This window comes from Hyla sarda, chromosome 7 (assembly GCF_029499605.1).
Source record: "Hyla sarda isolate aHylSar1 chromosome 7, aHylSar1.hap1, whole genome shotgun sequence".
Lineage (NCBI taxonomy): Eukaryota > Metazoa > Chordata > Amphibia > Anura > Hylidae > Hyla > Hyla sarda.
The window spans coordinates 29008184-29027855 of NC_079195.1; the positions used below are offsets into that span (position 1 = coordinate 29008184).

General features: G+C 43.4%; 1 protein-coding gene across 3 annotated transcripts in view; it reads left to right on the top strand.

Annotated features, from left to right (window-relative positions):
- Positions 1-19672, top strand: part of CLSTN3 (calsyntenin 3) — a 141398-nt gene that overhangs the window by 75790 nt on the left and 45936 nt on the right. The gene's annotated exons all lie outside the window — the stretch shown is intronic.

Consider the following 19672-nt stretch of genomic DNA (forward strand, 5'->3'; position numbering starts at 1 on the left):
ACAGTGCTCTCTGCTGACATCTCTGTCCATTTAATGAACTGTCCAGAGCAGCATATGTTTGCTATGGCGATTTTCTCCTGCTCTTGATAGTTCTTAAAATGGACAGCAGAGAGCACTGGGTTCCAAAAAGAAAAGAATTTCCTCTGTAGTATTCAGCAGCTAATAAGTACTGGAAGGATTAAGATTTTTTTAATTTACAAATCTGTTTAACTTTTTGGCACCAGTTGATTTAAAAAAAAAGTAAAAAAAAAGGTTTACACTGGAGTACCCCTTTAAAGTAGCTGTGTTGACTCCTGCACTCCCCCTCCGTGTATGTCTATAGGAGAGCCGGAGATACACAAGTGCTGTATCTCCACACAGTAGATTGTGCAGGTTCCCTGTGGTCTGACCCCCCCCCCCCCCCCCCCCAAAAAAAAAAAAAAACTCCCCCGCGATTAGACACTTAAATGTTAAATGTTACCAAGCTGGAGTACTCATTTAAATACGTGTCCTTCACTCCCCCTGACAGATCTATTTTATTCCCCTGAATTTAACACTTTCTCTTCTCTTGTAACAACCCTACTCCCTTCATTGTACTCATTGCCATTCATATTACATTTCAGTGGGGTTGGAGGTGAGTAAGGCGGCCACGAGGCCCTTGCCAGTGCGAGTCCTTAGGCGGCTGCCCAACTCGCCTAATAGTAAAGCCGCTTCTGCTTAACACCACTCCAGCAGACACTTGGCATTGTGCAGACCTCCCAGGCTTGTGTGTGGCTGAACACAGCTTGAGGGAGCTATGAGTGTCACCACATGACTCCAGCTCATACAGGTGACCAGAGAGCACAGATTTGGCAAATTGACCTGCTGGAAAGAAAGGCCATGACTGCAAGCCAAACAAATATTAGGGTGTCATCTTATGTCCAGCTATGTACTCTCTTAACGACCCTGTTAGTTGCTCTTTTATGTCATTGCAAGATGCATTTTTCGCCTATAAAGAGTGTTTCTAATGTTACTCGAACAACGTAATGATTTCGATTTGTACAGTGTAATAGCTCGTTTGTCCTGTGGGAGTGCTGCAGAAAAATGAGAACCTTGCTGCCCAGTTGCTTTTCTAAATACAGATGATTGTTGGGTGGTCTTGGCAATGGGAAGATCTGTGATGGGCTTCTCTTTCTCTTCTTTATTCTTCAATGTTTTTTCTTCTTGCTCTTCTTTGCTCCTTTTTACAGTTCTATATTCCTTACCTTTATGTATATGTTTATGAATCTCCTGCCTTTTTATCTACATTTTTCTTCCTCTCTCTATTAGGCTGCATTCACACCACGTTTTTGCAATACAGTTCCCGTAGATGTTTTCAATGTGAAAACCGTACAGAACCGTATTGAAAACCGTATGCATTGACTCTCCATTGAAAACCATATGCCAAATGATGCATCCGGTTGCATCCGTTTTGCATCTTGTACGGTTTTGTCTGTTTTTTTTCCTGTACCCAAAACCACAACCTAACACCATTTTTGGTACAGGTGAAAAATCGTATTAAAACGTAGAGTCAATGAAAACCGTACAGAACCGTACGTGCGTTTTGACTTTGCACAGTTTTATTTCTTGGAATTTCAATCAAACAAGTAAAACTTTATTCATAATGGAGTGAAAAGTTAAAAACATATATGGTATATGCAACCGGGCATCATTTTTCAAATCGTATACGGGTTAAAATTTGTACACACATAATCTGCTTGTCTCTTCATCATACTATATATCTTCTATTCTTATTCTTGGTGCCTGATCTTCTTCCTTCTTTATGGTTATGTTCACGATCTTTCTTTCTATTATACTTTCCCGATAATATCAGGATCAGTATGTTTTTGACTTCCTCTTTATGTTCTCCTTTTCTCTCCTTACTGATTTATATGCTACAAATCTTTCCAGATCTTCATGGTATAATGGTATAAATCTTCTTTCTTTTCTTCCTACTCTTAATCCACTTGCCTTTTATCCCTTCAGTTTCCATCTTCTTCCACCTTTTGTCCATGATCTCCTTCTTTCCTCGTCTTTATATTCTTAATCTCTTTCCCTTTTCAGCCTTACATTCTTAATCCACTTTACACCTCATTGTACCCTTCTATCCTTGTGTTTTGTTATCTCTTTTTTGCTCACATGTACCGTTCATCCGTGGTGATGTTCTCATTATGATCTGAATTTACCTCCTTCCTCTTTATTTATGTTCTTAATCTTTTCCCCACATCATTTTAAAGGGGTACTCCGGTAGAAAGCTTTTTTTTTTTTTTTTTTTTTAATCATCTGGTGCCAGAAAGTTAAACAGATTTGTAAATTTGTAAAAAATCTTAATCCTTCCAGCACTTATTAGCTACCGAATACTACAGAGGAAATTCTTTTCTTTTTGGAACACAGAGCTCTCTGCTGTCATCACGAGCACAGTGCTCTCTGCTGACATCTCTGTCCATTTTAAGAACTGTCCAGAGTAAAAGAAAATCCCCATAGCAAACATATGCTGCTCTGGACAGTTCCTAAAATGGACAGAGATGTCAGCAGCGGAGTACCCCTTTAATGTTCTTGATCTACCACCTACATCATCCTAATGTTCTTGATCTACAACCTACATCATCCTAATGTTCTTGATCAAACACCTACATCATCCTAATGTTCTTGATCTACCACCTACATCATCCTAATGTTCTTGTTCTACAACCTACATCATCCTAATGTTCTTGATCAAACACCTACATCATCCTAATGTTCTTGATCTACCACCTACATCATCCTAATGTTCTTGATCAAACACCTACATCATCCTAATGTTCTTGATCTACCACCTACATCATCCTAATGTTCTTGATCTACAACCTACATCATTTTATGCTTTCGATCCCCTTTTTCATCATCATTATGTTCTAGATCTTCCTACTTCCATACCATTGTACAGCTTCCCCCATCCTTATATTCTTGACCTCCTCCTTGCACAATCTTTATGTTCTTGATCTCCTTAGTGTACTATCTTTATATTCTTGATGTCCTTCCTCATCCTTATGTTCTTGATCTTTTCCCTACAATATCCTTATATTATTGATCTCCTCGGTACACTATCTTTATCTTCTCAATCTCCTTCCTTTAATCTTTATGTTTTTGGTATCCTTCCTTCATCATCTTTATGTTCTTGGTTTCCTTCCTCATCTTTATGTTCTTGATCTTTTCCCTACGGCTTACTTATATTATTGATCTCCTCTGTACACCAACTTTATCTTCTCAATCTTCCTCCTTTATGTTCTTGGTATCATTCCTTCATCCTCTATATGTTCTAGATCTCCCTACTTTTACACTATTGTACATCTTTCTCCAGCCATATAGTCCAGACCTCCTTCCTAAATCATTTATGTTCTCCATCTTTTCATCTTTCTTTTTGAATCTCTTTTCATAAATCTTAATATTCTTGGTATCCTTCCTTCGTCCCCTTTATGTTCTAGATGTCTCTACTTTTACACCATTGTACATCTTTCTCCAGCCATATATTCTTGACCTCTTTCCTAAATCACTTTTTATGTTATTGATCTCCTCCATTCCCCATCTTTCCTTCCTTTCATATCTTTATGTTCTTATTCTCTTTCCTCATCATCTTTATGTTTTCTGTCTCATCTTTTCTTCCTTATATTTACATAAGCCGTGACCTTTCTCAATTTCTTTTCTCTTCTGGATCTTCTTCCTGTTTTTGATATATTATTTGAATTTAAGTCAAAGTCAAACTTTTTATGTTGCAGTTACCATTTTCATATATCTTTCTGAGGGTTGGAGCTCTATTTTTTTTAAATTAAAAACATTGTAGTTGGAGGCCCCTGATCCAGTCAATGGTATCTCATCCAACTTCCGGCATACTACCACCTCCAGCATGTCCTGACATCCTTGTAGTTTTGCAGCAGGGTGAGAGCCACAAATTGGAGACCACTTCCCTATGGGTGAATCATCTTGCGCCAGCTGCTTCAGTAGTGTCATATCTGCATTATCTTCTCTGACGCTTCTAAGACTTGACCCATGACTTATGTCTTACGTATCTCCAGTCTCAGCCTCTAGAGCCTTTCTGTAGCTGCTCCTACTGTTCTTTTCTATTGCATTTGTCATCCTAAATCTTTCGTACCTTATAATGTCACAGACCAACCAGGAGAAACGTTATAATCCCACAAGACACTCGGGAAAACACTTCTTCTCTCTCTGAAGGTCATTGCCGTCAGTAGCTATAACTCTGCTAAGATGACACTAACTTGCTTTGCAAGAATGCAGATGCTGGCACTAGTCTGTGTAAGAGGGGTAGCAGATGGCTGCCTGAGACTCTGAATGAAAGCTGCTTACAGAATTCTTGGGATTTTGGGTGCCAGTCAAATATATTCGGAGCATTATCCTGGCGTCTGGAGGTAATTTTTGATTCAGAAAGGAAAAAAAAAGAAGTGCAAAAAATCCTCTTTTGTAGACCTACGGGAGAGATTTATAAAAATGAGCGGAGGTGTTGCCCACAGCAATCGCGGAGGCTGTTATACGATTGTCCGCTATTTGAACGCCCCTACATAAGCTGCTTTGCACGAATGCACTTCTTTAATAGAAAGATGGTGTTTGCAAGTTCTTCACTGATGTAGTGCTGGATTCAGGCAAATTAAAGGGGTACTCCACTGGAAAAAAAATCTTAAATCAACTGGTGTCAGAAAGCTAAACAGATTTGTAAATTACTTATATAAAAAAATCTTAATCCTTCCAGTGCTTATCAACTGCCGTATGATCCACAGGAAGTTGTTTTCTTTTTTAATTTCCTTTCTGTCTGACCACAGTGCTCTCTGCTGACATCTCTGTCCATTTTAGGAACTGTCCAGAGTAGGAGCAAATCACCATAGAAAACCTCCAGTGTTTTCCAGTGGCGTACTTTAACCCCTTAAGGACCCAGCCATTTCTTGCACTGTCACTTTAAACATTAATAACTCTGGAATGCTTTTAGTTATCATTCTGATTCCGAGACTGTTTTTTCGTGACATATTCTACTTTAACATAGTGGTAAAATTTTTTGGTAACTTGCATCCTTTCTTGGTGAAATCACAATTTTTCAGGGACCAGTTCAGGTTTGAAGTGGATTTGAAGGGTCTTCATCTTAGAAATACCCCACAAATGACCCCATTATAAAAACTGCACCCCCCAAAGTATTCAAAATGACATTCAGTCAGCATTTTAACCCTTTAGGTGTTTCACAGGAATAGCAGCAAAGTGAAGGAGAAAATTCACAATCTTAATTTTTTACACTCGCATGTTCTTGTAGACCCAATTTTTGAATTTTTACAAGGGGTAAAAGGAGAAAATGCATACATATATTTGTAGCCCAATTTCTCTCGAGTAAGCAGATACCTCATATGTCTATGTAAATTGTTCGGCGGGCGCAGTAGAGGGCTCAGAAGCGAAGGAGCGACAAGGGGATTTTGGAGCGTACGTTTTTCTGAAATGGTTTTTGGGGGGCATGTTGCATTTAGGAAGCCCCTATGGTGCCAGAACAGGAAAAAAAAAAACATGGCATACCATTTTGGAAACTAGACCCCTTGAGGAACGTAACAAGGAATAAAGTGAGCCTTAATACCCCACAGGTGTTTCACGATTTTTGCATATGTAAAAAAATTGAAAAAAAATTTCAATAAAATGTGTGTTTCCCCCCGAATTTCACATTTTTGCAAGAGTTAATAGCAGAAAATCCCCCCAAAAATTTGTAATCCCATCTCTTCTGAGTATGGACGTACCCCATAAGTTGACCTGAAGTGCACTACGGGCGAACTACAATGCTCAGAAGAGAAGGAGTCATATTTGGCTTTTTGAGAGCAAATTTTGCTCGGGGGCATGTCGCATTTAGGAAGCCCCTATGGTGCCAGGACAGCAAAAAATACCCACATGCCATACCATTTTGGAAACTAGACCCCTTGAGGAACGTAACAAGGAATAAAGTGAGTCTTAATACCCCACAGGGGTTTCACGATTTTTGCATACGTAAAAAAAAAAAAAATAATTTCACTAAAATGTGTGTTTCCCCCCCAAATTTCACATTTTTGCAAGGGTTAATAGCAGAAAATACCCCCCAAAATGTGTAACCCCATCTCTTCTGAGTATGGAGGTACCCCATAAGTTGGCCTGAAGCGCACTACGGGCGAACTACAATGCTCAGAGGAGAAGGAGTCATATTTGGCTTTTTGAGAGCAAATTTTGCTCGGGGGGCATGTCGCATTTAGGAAGCCCCTATGGTGCCAGAACAGCAAAATAACCCCCACATGGCTTACCATTTTGGAAACTAGACCCCTTGAGGAACGTAACAAGGGGTACAGTGAGCATTTACCCCCCACTGGTGTCTGTCAGATCTTTGGAACAGTGGGCTGTACAAAATTTTTAATTTGCACAGCCCACTGTTCCAAAGATCTGTCAGACACCAGTGGGGTGTAAATTCTCACTGCACCCCTCATTACATTCCGTGAGGGGTGAAGTTTCCGAAATGGGGTCACATGTGGAGTCTTGTTTTTTTTGCGTTTGTCAAAACCGCTGTAACAATCAGCTACCCTTGTGCAAATCACCTCAAATGTACATGGTGCACTCTCCCTTCTGGGCCTTGTTGTGCGCCCCCAGAGCACTTTGCCCCCACATATGGGGTATCTCCGTAGTCGGGAGAAATTGCATTACAAATTTTGGGGGTCTTTTTTCCCTTTTACCTCTTGTCAAAATGAAAAGTATAGGGCAACACCAGCATATTAGTGTAAAAAAGGAGAAAAAGCCCCCCAAAATTTGTAACACAATTTCTCCCGAGTGAGGCGATACCCCATATGTGGCCCTAAACTGTTGCCTTGAAATACGACAGGGCTCCAAAGTGAGAGCGCCATGCGCATTTGAGGCCTGAATTAGGGATTTGCATAGGGGTGGACATAGGGGTCTTCTACGCCAGTGATTCCCAAACAGGGTGCCTCCAGCTGTTGCAAAACTCCCAGCATGCTTGGACAGTCAACGGCTGTCCGGCAATACTGGGAGTTGTTGTTTTGCAACAGCTGGAGGCTCCATTTTGAAAACAGTGGTGTACCAGATGTTTTTCATTTTTATTGGAGAGGGGAGGGGGGCTGTGTAGGGGTATGTGTATATGTAGTGTTTTTTACTTTTTATTTTACTTTGTGTTAGTGTAGTGTAGTGTTTTTAGGGGACAGTCACACGGGCGGGGGATTACAGCGAGTTTCCCGCCGCGAGTTAGAGCTGCCGCGCAAAATTTTCTGCATCGCAAACTTGCAACCTGATACTCACTGTAAGCCCCTGCCCATGTGAATGTACCCTGTACATTCACAGGGGGGGGGGGGGGGGGACCTCCAGCTGTTGCAAAACTACAACTCCCAGCATGCACAGTCTATCAGTGCATGCTGGTAGTTATAGTTTTGCAACAGCTGGAGTCACACGGGTTGGGAAACACTGAGTTAGGAAACAGACAATGTTTCCCAACCAGTGTGCCTCCTGTTGTTGCAAAACCACAACTCCCAAACATTCTCAGGCATGCTGGAAGTAGTAGTTCAGCAACATCTTTAGAGCCAGATGTTGCCGAACTACAACTCCCAGCATGCTTGGAGTTGTAGTTTGCAACATCTGGAGGACTACAGTTTGCAGACCACTAATACAGTGGTTCCCAATCTGTGCCCTTCCAGATGTTGCAAAACTACAACTCCCATCATGCCAAAACTGTCCAGACATGCTGGGAGTTGTAGTTCTGCAACATCTGAAGGGCCAGATGTTACAGAACTACAACTCCCAGCATGCCTGGACAGTAAAGGCATGCTGAGGATGTGTAGTTTTGCAACATCTGGAAGGGCACAGTGGTCCCAAAACTGCGGACCTCCAGATGTTGCAAAACTGCAACTCCCAGCATGCCCAGATGCCAAGGGCTGTCTGGGTATGCTGGGAGTTGTAGTATACAGGGTCCCAATACAGCAATGCATGTCGCTTTACGGCGACGTGCATTGCTGTAAAGGGCCCGACCACGGCTGAAGATCCACTCACCTGTCGTTGCCACCGCCGCCGTCTTCATCGCCGGGATCCGGGTCTTCAGGGATGAGGTAAGTACCGGGGCCGGGCCGCAGCACTCCCCCGTCCCCCACCGCGTCCTCCGGTCTTCCTCTCCGGACTTCCAGGGCCCGGACAGGGCGGGAGGAAGTAAACCCCCCCCCCCCCCCCTGCGATTGGTTGGTTACCACCTCACTCCTATACTCCAGCATGGTCCTGGCTGTCTGTGGCAACCGGGATCATGCAAAATTACCGGGCGGTCGGGTCCCAGAGACCCGATCAGCCCGGTATCGCCGCAGACCGCAAGGGCGATTTCCCTTGCGATTTTCGGCGATTTTCGCCTACATGGCCCCCATCTGCGTTTGCCCTGGATCCCTGCTGAAGGATTTCAGCAGGGATCCGCTTCCGATCTCCGCCGGGTGAGCGGCGGAGACCAGGAAAAGACCATGACGTATGCATACGTCATGGGTCCTTAAGACCCAGGGTGTGATGACGTATGCATACGTCAAGGGGTTATCCAGGAAAAAACTTTTTTTATATATCAACTGGCTCCAGAAAGTTAAACAGATTTGTAAATTACCTCTATTAAAAAATCTTAATCCTTTCAGTACTTATGAGCTTCTGAAGTTAAGGATGTTCTTTTCTGTCTAAGTGCTCTCTGATGACACCTGTCTCGGGAAACGCCCAGTTTAGAAGAAAATCCCCATAGCAAACCTCTTCTAAACTGGGCGGTTCCCGAGAAGCAACAGTCAGGCATATGTGTAGGCCATTTCTTCAGGGAGTAAAAAGCCAGCCTGTCCCTGGGATGTCATTTTTGTATTGGATTTTCATATATGGGTGTTGAACAGCTATTGGGCCCCATGACAACCATGATGCATCACTGGGTTTCTCATATCAGGCAGAGGAACATTTGCCGTACTTTTACTTAAAGGGGTACTCCAGTGGGAAAACTATTATTTTTTTTCCATTTTAAATCAACTGGTGCCACAAAGTTAAACAGATTTGTAAAATAATTCTATTTCAAAATTGTAATCCTTCCAGTACTTATCAGCTGCTGTATATTACAGAGGAAGTTGTATATTTATTTTCTGTCTGACTACAGGGCTCTCTGCTGACACCTCTTGTCTGTATCAGAAACTGTCCAGAGCAGGAGAAGTTTGCTATGGGGATTTGCTTCTACTCTGGACAGTTCCTGACATGGACAGAGGTGTCAGCAGAGAGCACTGTGGTCAGACTGAAAAGAATTCCAGAAAGAAATACAACCTCCTCTGTAGCATACAGCAGCTCATAAGTACTGGAAGGATAAAAAAATTTTACATTGAAGTTATTTACAGGCTCACCGGTATCCCAAATTTTTCTATTGCATAGAGTGTATCGTATTCCTGCATAAGATCGGGGTATGGCCGGTCTCCTGTTGTCCCCGATGCTCCTTGCCCGACGCCCATTTGCTCCACTTGATGTGGGACTGTGCTCCACTTGCATGGTTTTGGATAGATGTAGAGCAATTGATTAGGAAAGTGTATGGCTGCCCGTTTGACTTATCTCCCTTGACGTGTATCTTAGGTTACCTGGATGGGTTAGATGAAGACTGTAATCGGTAGAGTAGTCCCTCAAGTTACAATATTAATTGGTTCCAGGACGACCATTGTATGTTGAAACTAGGGATGTACCGATACTAGTATCGGTATCGGGGCCGATACTAGCCATTTACATGGTATCGGGGACTCGTTTAATGTCCTCAATACCATGTCCGATACCTGGTGCCGCTCTGCTGACCTGTTCTCCGGTCCTCCCGTCTGCTTCATAGTGTTCCATGGAGGAGCATGTGACACACACGTCACTCCGCCTCCTCCCCTGAGCCCAGCGTAACGCTATGGAGGAAGCGGAGTGACGTATATGTCACATGCTCCTCCATAGGACACCATGATGCGGACCGGGAGGACGGAAGAACGGGGCAGTGGAGCGGCAGCACCCGACGGAGGACAGCCGCAGGTGAGCTGTGTGCTACTACTAATGTCTACAGGGGGCCTCCTGCTGTCTAAAGGGGGGTCCTGCTGCTGCTGTCTAAAGGGGGCCCCTGCTGCTGCGGTCTAAAGGGAGGCCCCTGCTGCTGCGGTCTAAAGGGGGGCCCTGCTGCTGCTGTCTAAAGGGGGTCCTGCTGCTGCTGTCAAAACGGGGGGAGGCCCTGCTGCTGTCTAAACGGGGGGAGGCCCTGCTGCTGTCTAAACGGGGGACCCTGCTGCTGTCTAAACGGGGGGCCCTGCTGCTGTCTAAACGGGGGGCCCACTGTCTACAGGGGGGCTGCAGTCTACAGGGGGGTTTCTGTCTACAAGGGGGGCTGCTGTCTACAAGGGGGGCCTGCAGTCTACAAGGGGGGCTGCTGTCTACAAGGGGGGCCTGCAGTCTATAGGGGGGGCTGCTGTCTACAAGAGGGGGGGCTGCTCTCTACAAGAGGGGGCTGCTACTAATGACTGCCGGGGGGCTGCTGCTAATGTCTGCAAGGGGATACTACCTACTATTAAAGGCAATCTAACAGAAGACTCACCTGCACTAACTTGAATTACTCACTTGGTCTACTCACTAAGGCTGGGTTCACACTACGTTTTGTCCCATACGGGAGCGCATACGGCAGGGGGGAGCTAAAACCTCGCGCTCCCGTATGCCTTCGTATGCGCTCCTGTATGTCATTCATTTCAATGAGCCGGCCGGAGTGAAACGTTCGGTCCGGTCGGCTCATTTTTGCGCCGTATGCACTTTTACAACCGGACCTAAAACTGTGGTCAACCACGGTTTGAGGTCCGGTTGTAAAAGTGCATACGGCGCAAAAATGAGCCGACCGGACCGAACGTTTCACTCCGGCCGGCTCATTGAAATGAATGACATACGGGAGCGCATACGAAGGCATACGGGAGCGCGAGGTTTTAGCTCCCCCCCTGCCGTATGCGCTCCCGTATGGGAGAAAACGTAGTGTGAACCCACCCTAATACGGTCTGTTGCCTTGATTGTCTTCTTTTCGTTCCTTCTTATTTTCTGTCTGTCTCACTGTGTTCTGTGGTTTGCAAGCTAATCCCTTCTATATGGGATGTCTATGCAATTGTTATCTGCCTGTACTATCCATAGGTATACACTGATCCCTCAACTTACCATGGCCTCAACATACAATAGCTTCAACATACAATTGTCTTTTCTGGACCATTGTAACTTGAAACCAGACTCACCATCTAATGCTACAGACAGTCCAGATCTGTGAAACGTGTCAATGGCTGGAAGAACCGACCAATCAGAATGGGCATTTTAGTGGTAAAACCCCTGTATTACTGAAGTGTATGCACTGACTGGTGTCTGGTAGCGCCCCCTACAGTACAGGGAGGTATTACATGTTCTGTACTCTTTACCTGTATTACTGAAGTGCATGCACTGACTGGTGTCTGGTAGCGCCCTCTACAGTACAGGGAGGTATTACATGTTCTGTACTCTTTACCTGTATTACTGAAGTGCATGCACTGACTGGTGTCTGGTAGCGCCCCCTACAGTACAGGGAGGAACTACAAGTTCTGTACTACTCCTTACCCGTACCAGGGTTAGCTGCTCCTTTTGGACACCAAGTAAGGGCGGCTCCATTTGGGACACTGTGTGTACTATATAGGACCCTATAAGCTCCTGTCCTCTACATAAACCATTGTTTTCCAACCAGGGTGCCTCCAGCTGTTGCAAAGCTACAACTCCCAGCATGCCCGGACAGCCAACGGCTGTCCGGGCATGCTGGGAGTTGTAGTTTTGCAACAGCTGGAGGCACCCTGGTTGGGAAACACTCACATAGACAGTGATTACAGCCTCCACCAGCTCTCTCTTACTTTTATATGTAAGGATTTGCTTTATTTCTATTAGTTATCTACTTATTTTTCTTTAATCCTCCCCTTTTCCTATTTTTGATGACATTTTGGTGGTTTCAGAACCAATTACCAGGTTTCCATAAAGTTCTGGTCTCAACATACAATGGTTTCAACATACAATGGTCGTCCTGGAACCAATTAATATTGTAACTTGAGGGACCACTGTATACCATTTCTCCGATTGTACTTTCTTCTATGTACCATGACTTTGGAGCGTAGTTCTGGTTTTTCCATGAGGTTATATTTTGTGCCAGACTCATATTCCATGTATACGGACTGAGGTCTGGTAATGTCATACTGTTTTTCTTCGTAATATTATATCGGATCTGTTTTGGGGAAAGGACACGGGACATGGAGGGAGTTTTTGTGTGGGAGGGATGGGTTTTGTGTTCTTTGTTTTCTGCTAAAACGTTTAATAAAAATTTTCTGATTAAAAAGAAAAAAAGTTATTTACAAATCTGCTTAACTTTCTGACACCAGTTGATTTAAAAAAATGTGTTTTCCAGTGCCCCTTTAACCCCTTAAGGACTCAGGGTTTTTCAGTTTTTGCACTTTCGTTTTTTCCTCCTTACCTTTTAAAAATCATAACCCTTTCAATTTTCCACCTAAAAATCCATATTATGGCTTATTTTTTGCGTCGCCAATTCTACTTTGCAGTGACATTAGTCATTTTACCCAAAAATGCACGGCGAAACGGAAAAAAAAATCATTGTGCGACAAAATCGAAGAAAAAACGCCATTTTGTAACTTTTGGGGGCTTCCGTTTCTGCGCAGTGCATATTTCGGTAAAAATGACACCTTATCATTATTCTGTAGGTCCATACGGTTAAAATGATCCCCTACTTATATAGGTTTGATATTGTCGCACTTCTGGAAAAAATCATAACTACATGCAGGAAAATTTATACGTTTATAAATGTCATCTTCTGACCCCTATAACTTTTTTATTTTTCCACGTACGGGGCGGTATGAGGACTCATTTTTTGCGCCGTGATCTGAAGTTTTTATTGGTATGATTTTTGTTTTGATCGGACTTATTGATCACTTTTTATTCATTTTTTAATGGTATAAAAAGTGACCAAAAATGCGCTTTTTTTGACTTTGGAATTTTTTTGCGCGTACGCCATTGACCGTGCAGTTTAATTAATAATATATTTTTATAGTTCGGACATTTACGCACGCGACGATACCACATATGTTTATTTTTATTTTTTTTACACTGTTTTATTTTTTTTATGGGAAAAGGGGGGTGATTCAAACTTTTATTAGGGAAGGGGTTAAATGACCTTTATTAACACTTTTTTTTTAACTTTTTTTTTGCAGTGTTATAGGTCCCGTATGGACCTATAACACTGCACACACTGATCTCCTATGCTGATCACTGGCGTGTATTAACACGCCTGTGATCAGTGTTATCGGCGCTTGACTGCTCCTGCTTGGATCTCAGGCACGGAGCAGTCATTCGCCGATCGGACACCGAGGAGGCAGGTAAGGGCCCTCCCGGTGTCCTGCCAGCTGAGCAGCCGGGTCACTTTCACTTTCAGTTTAGAAGCGGTGGTCAGCTTTGACCGCCGCTTCTAAAGGGCTAATACCGCACATCGCCGCGATCGGCGATGTGTGGTATTAGCCGCGGGTCCCGGCCGTTGATGAGCACTGGGACCGACGCAATATGATGCTGGATCGTGGTGCGATCCCGCTTCATATCACGGGAGCCGGCGCAGGACGTAAATATACGTCCTGCGTCGTTAAAGGGGTACTCCAGTGGATAACTTTTTTTTTTTTTTTTAAATCAACTGGTGCCAGAAAGTTAAACAGATTCGTAAATTACTTTTATAAAAAAATTCTTAATCCTTCCAGTACGTCTTAGCAGCTGTATACTGCAGAGGAAATTCTTTTATTTTGGGATTTCTTTTCTGTCACACCCACAGTGCTCTCTGCTGACACCTCTGTCCATTTTAGGAACTATCTAGAGCAGCATATATTTGCTATGGGGATTTTCTCCTGCTCTGGGCTTCTCCTGACATCTTTTTAAAGGGGTTATCCAGGAAAAACTTTTTTTATATATATATATATATATATATATATATATATATATATATATATATATATTAACTGGCTTCAGAAAGTTAAACCGATTTGTAAATTATTTGATCCAAAAATTGCCTACACCTCAAGGGCAGTATTCACATTAATAAATTGGTTGACTGAGACCGTGCTTCAATTATGAACCAAATTTTATTAAAAGTGCAGCTTATGTTGCATAAAATATTTCCCACACAGGGCCCTTGTGGGGAAAATAACAGTTGTAATAAGAATAAGTGTGGAGAGCATAAAACAAAAATTAATAGACAGTAAAATTGTGTTGTGACCGATAGTCCGGAAAACCAGATGGAATAGTCCAGCAAATAAGAAGATGGAATAGTCCAGCAAATAAGAAGATGGAATAGTCCAGCAAATAAGAAGATGGAATAGTCCAGCAAATAAGAAGATGGAATAGTCCAGCAAATAAGAAGATGGAATAGTCCAGCAAATAAGAAGATGGAATAGTCCAGCAAATAAGAAGATGGAATAGTCCAGCAAATAAGAAGATGGAATAGTCCAGCAAATAAGAATACTATTTCCAGATGGTGGATTAAAGGAGTAGTCCAGTGGTGAACAACTTATCCCCTATCCTAAGGATAGGGGATAAGTTGCAGATCGTGGGGGGTCCGACCGCTGGGGCCCCTGCGATCTCCTGTACGGAGCCCCGACAGCCCGCGGGAAGGGGGCGTGTCGACCTCCGCACGAAGCGGCGCCCGACACGCCCCCTCAATACAACTCTATGGCAGAGCCGAAGCGCTGCCTTCGGCAATCTCCGGTTTTGCCATAGAGATGTATTGTCAGCCGCCGCTTCATGCGGAGGTCAACACCCGCTATCTGGCCGGAGAGCCGGGCTCTGTACAGGAGATCGCAGGGGGCCCCAGCGGTTGGACCCCCCCCCCCCCCCCCCCCGCAATCTCATACTTATCCCCTCTGATAAGTTTTTCACCACTGGACTACCCCTTTAAGGTAACATGAAATTGATATTACCGGATAATTGGAGGTCCCGCTCTGGTGGGCTGCTTTGTGAGCGCTTGCATGCACCGGCACGTCTGGTTCTGATGGCACTCGAACCCGGTGTATGACGTACTTGTCTGCAGTAAATCGGAGGTATCCGAAGTGGATGGTTCCTGCTGGGTTATGTCGTGGTGATAGCGTGTGACGTCAGCAGTGGACGGAAACAGATCACAGGATCAGCAGTTCTCCCATAGCAGGCGGACCTCAATAGTGGGGAGAGATACCGGTGGCAGCTTGTTAAAGATTGTTTTTAATCAAAAAAACGTCTGTCACCGGTATCTCTCCCCACTATTGAGGTCCGCCTGCTATGGGAGAACTGCTGATCCTGTGATCTGTTTCTGTCCACTGCTGACGTCACACGCTATCACCACGAGATAACCCAGCAGGAACCATCCACTTCGGATACCTCCGATTTACCGCAGACAAGTACGTCATACACCGGGTTCGACTGCCATCAGAACCAGACGTGCCGGTGCATGCAAGCGCTCACAAAGCAGCCCACCAGAGCGGGACCTCCAATTATCCGGTAATATCAATTTCATGTTACGTTAATCCACCATCTGGAAATAGTATTCTTATTTGCTGGACTATTCCATCTTCTTATTTGCTGGACTATTCCATCTTCTTATTTGCTGGACTATTCCATCTTCTTATTTGCTGGACTATTCCATCTTCTTATTTGCTGGACTATTCCATCTTCTTATTTGCTGGACTATTCCATCTGGTTTTTCGGACTATCGGTCACAACACAATTTTATTGTCTATTAATTTTTGTTTCATGCTCTCCACACTTATTCTTATTACAACTGTTATTTTTAGAGATGAGCGAACTTACAGTAAATTCGATCCGTCACAAACTTCTCGGCTGGGCAGTTGATGACTTATCCTGCGTAAATTAGTTCAGCCTTAAGGTGCTCCCGTGGGCTGGAAAAGGTGGATACATTCCTAGGAAACAGTCTCGTAGGACTGTAACCACCTTTTCCAGCCCACCGGAGCACCGGAAAGCTGAACTAATTTATGCAGGAAAAGTCAGCAACTGCCGAGCCGAGAAGTTCGTGACGAATCGAATTTACTGTAAGTTCGCTCATCTCTAGTTATTTTCCCCACAAGGGCCCTGTGTGGGAAATATTTTATGCAACATAAGCTGTACTTTTAATAAAATTTGGTTCATAATTGAAGCACGGTCTCAGTCAACCAATTTATTAATGTGAACGCTGCCCTTGAGGTGTAGGCAATTTTTGTATCAAATATTTTATTTCGCTCTCACACCTAGGGTATAGGGGCTTTCTAGCCTATTTCACCTCGGTCAATATAATTGTGAGCTGCACCACCCGCTTTTTTCTGTTTTGATTTGTAAATGACTTCTATTAAAAAATCTTAAGCCTTCCAGTACTTATGAGCTGCTGAAGTTGAGTTGTTCTTTTCTGTCTAAGTGCTCTCTAATGACACGTGTCTCGGGAACCGTCCAGTTTAGAAGCAAATCCCCTTAGCAAACCTCTTCTACTCTGTGCAGTTCCCGAGACAAGCAGAGATGTCAGCAGAGAGCACTGTTGCCAGACAGAAAACAACAACTCAACTTCAGCAGCTGATAATTATTGAAAGGATTAAGATTTTTTTAATAGAAGTCATTTACAAATCTGTTTTAACTTTCTGGAGCCAGTTGAAATTAAAAAAAAAGTTTTTTCCTGGAATACCCCTTTAACTTTCTGGCACCACTTGATTAAAAAAAAAAAAAAAAGTTTTCTACCGGAGTACCCCTTTAAGCTTTCCGGCAGCAGTTGATTTGAAAAAGGAAATAATTGAAATGTCCAGCGCTTTAGGATGCAAAAATTCTTCGGCTTTATTGAGTCATAAAAACATGCAGCATAGGGACAAGAACGCCGACGCGTTTCGGATCAGTGCGATCCTTAGTCATTGATTTTAAAAAGGTTGTGGTCAGGTTGTGACCACAACCTCAGCAGCCTCAATAGATTTACCTCTGGAGATCAAGCATCTTGACCAGTGTTTTCCAACCAGTGTGCCCCCAGCTGCTGCAAAACTACAACTCCCAGCATGCCTGGACAGCCGAAGGCTGTCCAGGCATGCTGGGAGTTTTAGTTTTGCAACAGCTGGAGGCACACTGGTTGGGAAACACTGATTTTGACCCTTAGACTCTATAGAAATGGATCCAACCCATCCAGATATTCTTTCAAACAACACATATGGCGGTGAACAATAGGGCAGGACAGGACACAGGCAGGACACATATCCATGTGTTTCCTATGCTAAAATCCCCATAAATTGTCCTCCAAAACTGGGTTCCAAATATGTCATTTGTACAGTGCACAGTCTTCCAAAATGGATTTACAAATCCATGTTCCATGTGGATAACCAGGACATGGATTAGCCCAATTGCGTGAACCTAATTCGCATGCAGATCCATGGCATCCCTGCCAGAAATTCAAGGTTATGTCCTTGGATTTTTGCTGAGAATATGAAATAAATGTTTACAACCCAAAAAAAAAAAAAAATCCATGTTGTTCACAGGACCTTAAATGGACACTGTAGATTCAATAACCTTTTATATATTGTACATCTTGGAAAAACATTAAAGGGGTACTCCGGTGGAAAACTTTTTTTTTTTTTTAATCAACTGGTGCCAGAAAGTTATACAGATTTGTAAATTACTTCTATAAAAAAAAAATCTTAATCCTTCCAATACTTATCAGCTGCTGTATGCTACAGAGGAAATGCTTTTCTTTTTGAATTTCCTTTCTGTCTGACCCCAGTGCTCTCTGCTGACACCTCTGTCCATTTTAGGAACTGTCCAGAGCAGGAGAAAATCTATGCTGCTCTGGACAGTTCCTAAAATGGACAGAGGTGTCAGCAGAGAGCACGGTAGTCAGACATAAAAGAAATCCAAAAAGAAAATAATTTCCTCTGTAGTATACAGCAGCTAATAAGTACTGGAAGCATAAAGAATTTTTAATGGTATCTGTTTAACTTTCTGGCTCCAGTTGATTAAAAAAAAAAAAAAAAAAAGTTTTCCACCAGAGTACCCCTTTAACCTATCTATTATACTTCATAAAAAATGTTAAGCCGATTTTTTTTTATAGAAATCATGGCCTATTAAAAGACCACTAGGGGTCCCCATACAATCTAGAACATATTCCTGTCCGACTGCAGCACCATCTTTGTCCCAGCTGAAGCACAGGCTGAAACAAAGTCCAGGAAGTGAGGGCGAAACGAGCACTCCTCTGTGCTCACTCCTGTCCTATCAGACTGCAGCATGAAAACAGAGAGGAGGGGGTTACAGAGCAGCCTGAGGTGTTTGGATAAAGAGATCCAGCACAGCACAACAGACTCAAGTAGGAAGTGAATGCATGGTGAGTGAGGGCGGGCTCAGTGCTTACCTCGAACATGCCCCGTCCTGAGCAGTGGATGCCAGAATGAGTGAGCAGCAGAACAGAGGGATTTGTGAGCCAAATACAGCAGCTAGACAAATAAAAGACATGCAAAGCATCTGCACAATCTAGTGAGTAACATATAGAAGCATCATTTTTTTCAGTGATGTCAGGTTCGCTAAAAAGAGCATTTCCCACCATGTACATGCATCTTGATAGGAGAAAACTTCCCAATTTTTGGGGGGGATAGGGGGCTGGAAAATTTTTCAGTGAGCATTGCAGCAAATTTTTCAGAAGATCATTTGGCTATTGTTATACAGCAGAATGTCCGCACGAAAAGTTTTGCAACAGCTGGGGTCCCCCTGGTTGGAAAATAATGTTCTAGGTACTAGGGTGGCAGAAAACTTAACGCTTTGACCCTCCTAAGATGCAGTGCTGTTAGCTGCACTGGACGGCCCATAGGATAGATGGGATAGGATAAATTAGATGTGCTAAAAGGAGACCAAGAAAAATAGCACTGCCGCCGCCGCCACCACATCTGTATTTTGTCCAATATGTGTTGCCTGGGATGGATGCCAAACCCGAAAGGGTAGGCCATGCTTCTGTGAAACAAGGGATTGATCTAGGCCAATATCAATGGGGGTGGTTGATCTCTCTAAAGCAAAACCATATGTAAGCTATATATAGAAAGCCGCCTGCTGGCCCAAAGCTGCTGCATACTGCTATACTGGAGCTAAACTATATGGATTTGTGTTCCCTTAGGAGCAAGACTTCTGTGTTTTCCCTATTAATAGGCGGCTCACGTCAACTGCATAAATAAATTGTGCAAGCAAATGTAAAAACTTTGTAAATATGTCTTATCAGAGAAGAATACCTCTTTCCCCACTTATCAGGCTCCTTTCCTGCTCCCCCCTCCCTCCAAAACTCATCATTTACTCACAAACTGCTAAAATCTATATCCAGGCGGATCACCTTACTGAGGGATCAGTTACATCTGCCCATAGAAAACTATGGAGAGGGGAGGGGAGAAGAGAGGGAGAAGCTGGAGAGAGCCACAGACAGAAAGAGACAAAAACTAAAAACTCGTAGGTGTCATGTCTCACTAAAGTTCTGGAGTCACAGCTTACACTGCTCAGTACTGCTCTATAATGACCTCCATGTTGCTGTTGCTGCTGCTTCTAAGTGTGTGCATAGAGACATCATAGCAGCTAGTCTACAATAGATTAGGGGCAACTAAACATTAGAGATGGCATCTGCGGGGGGGGG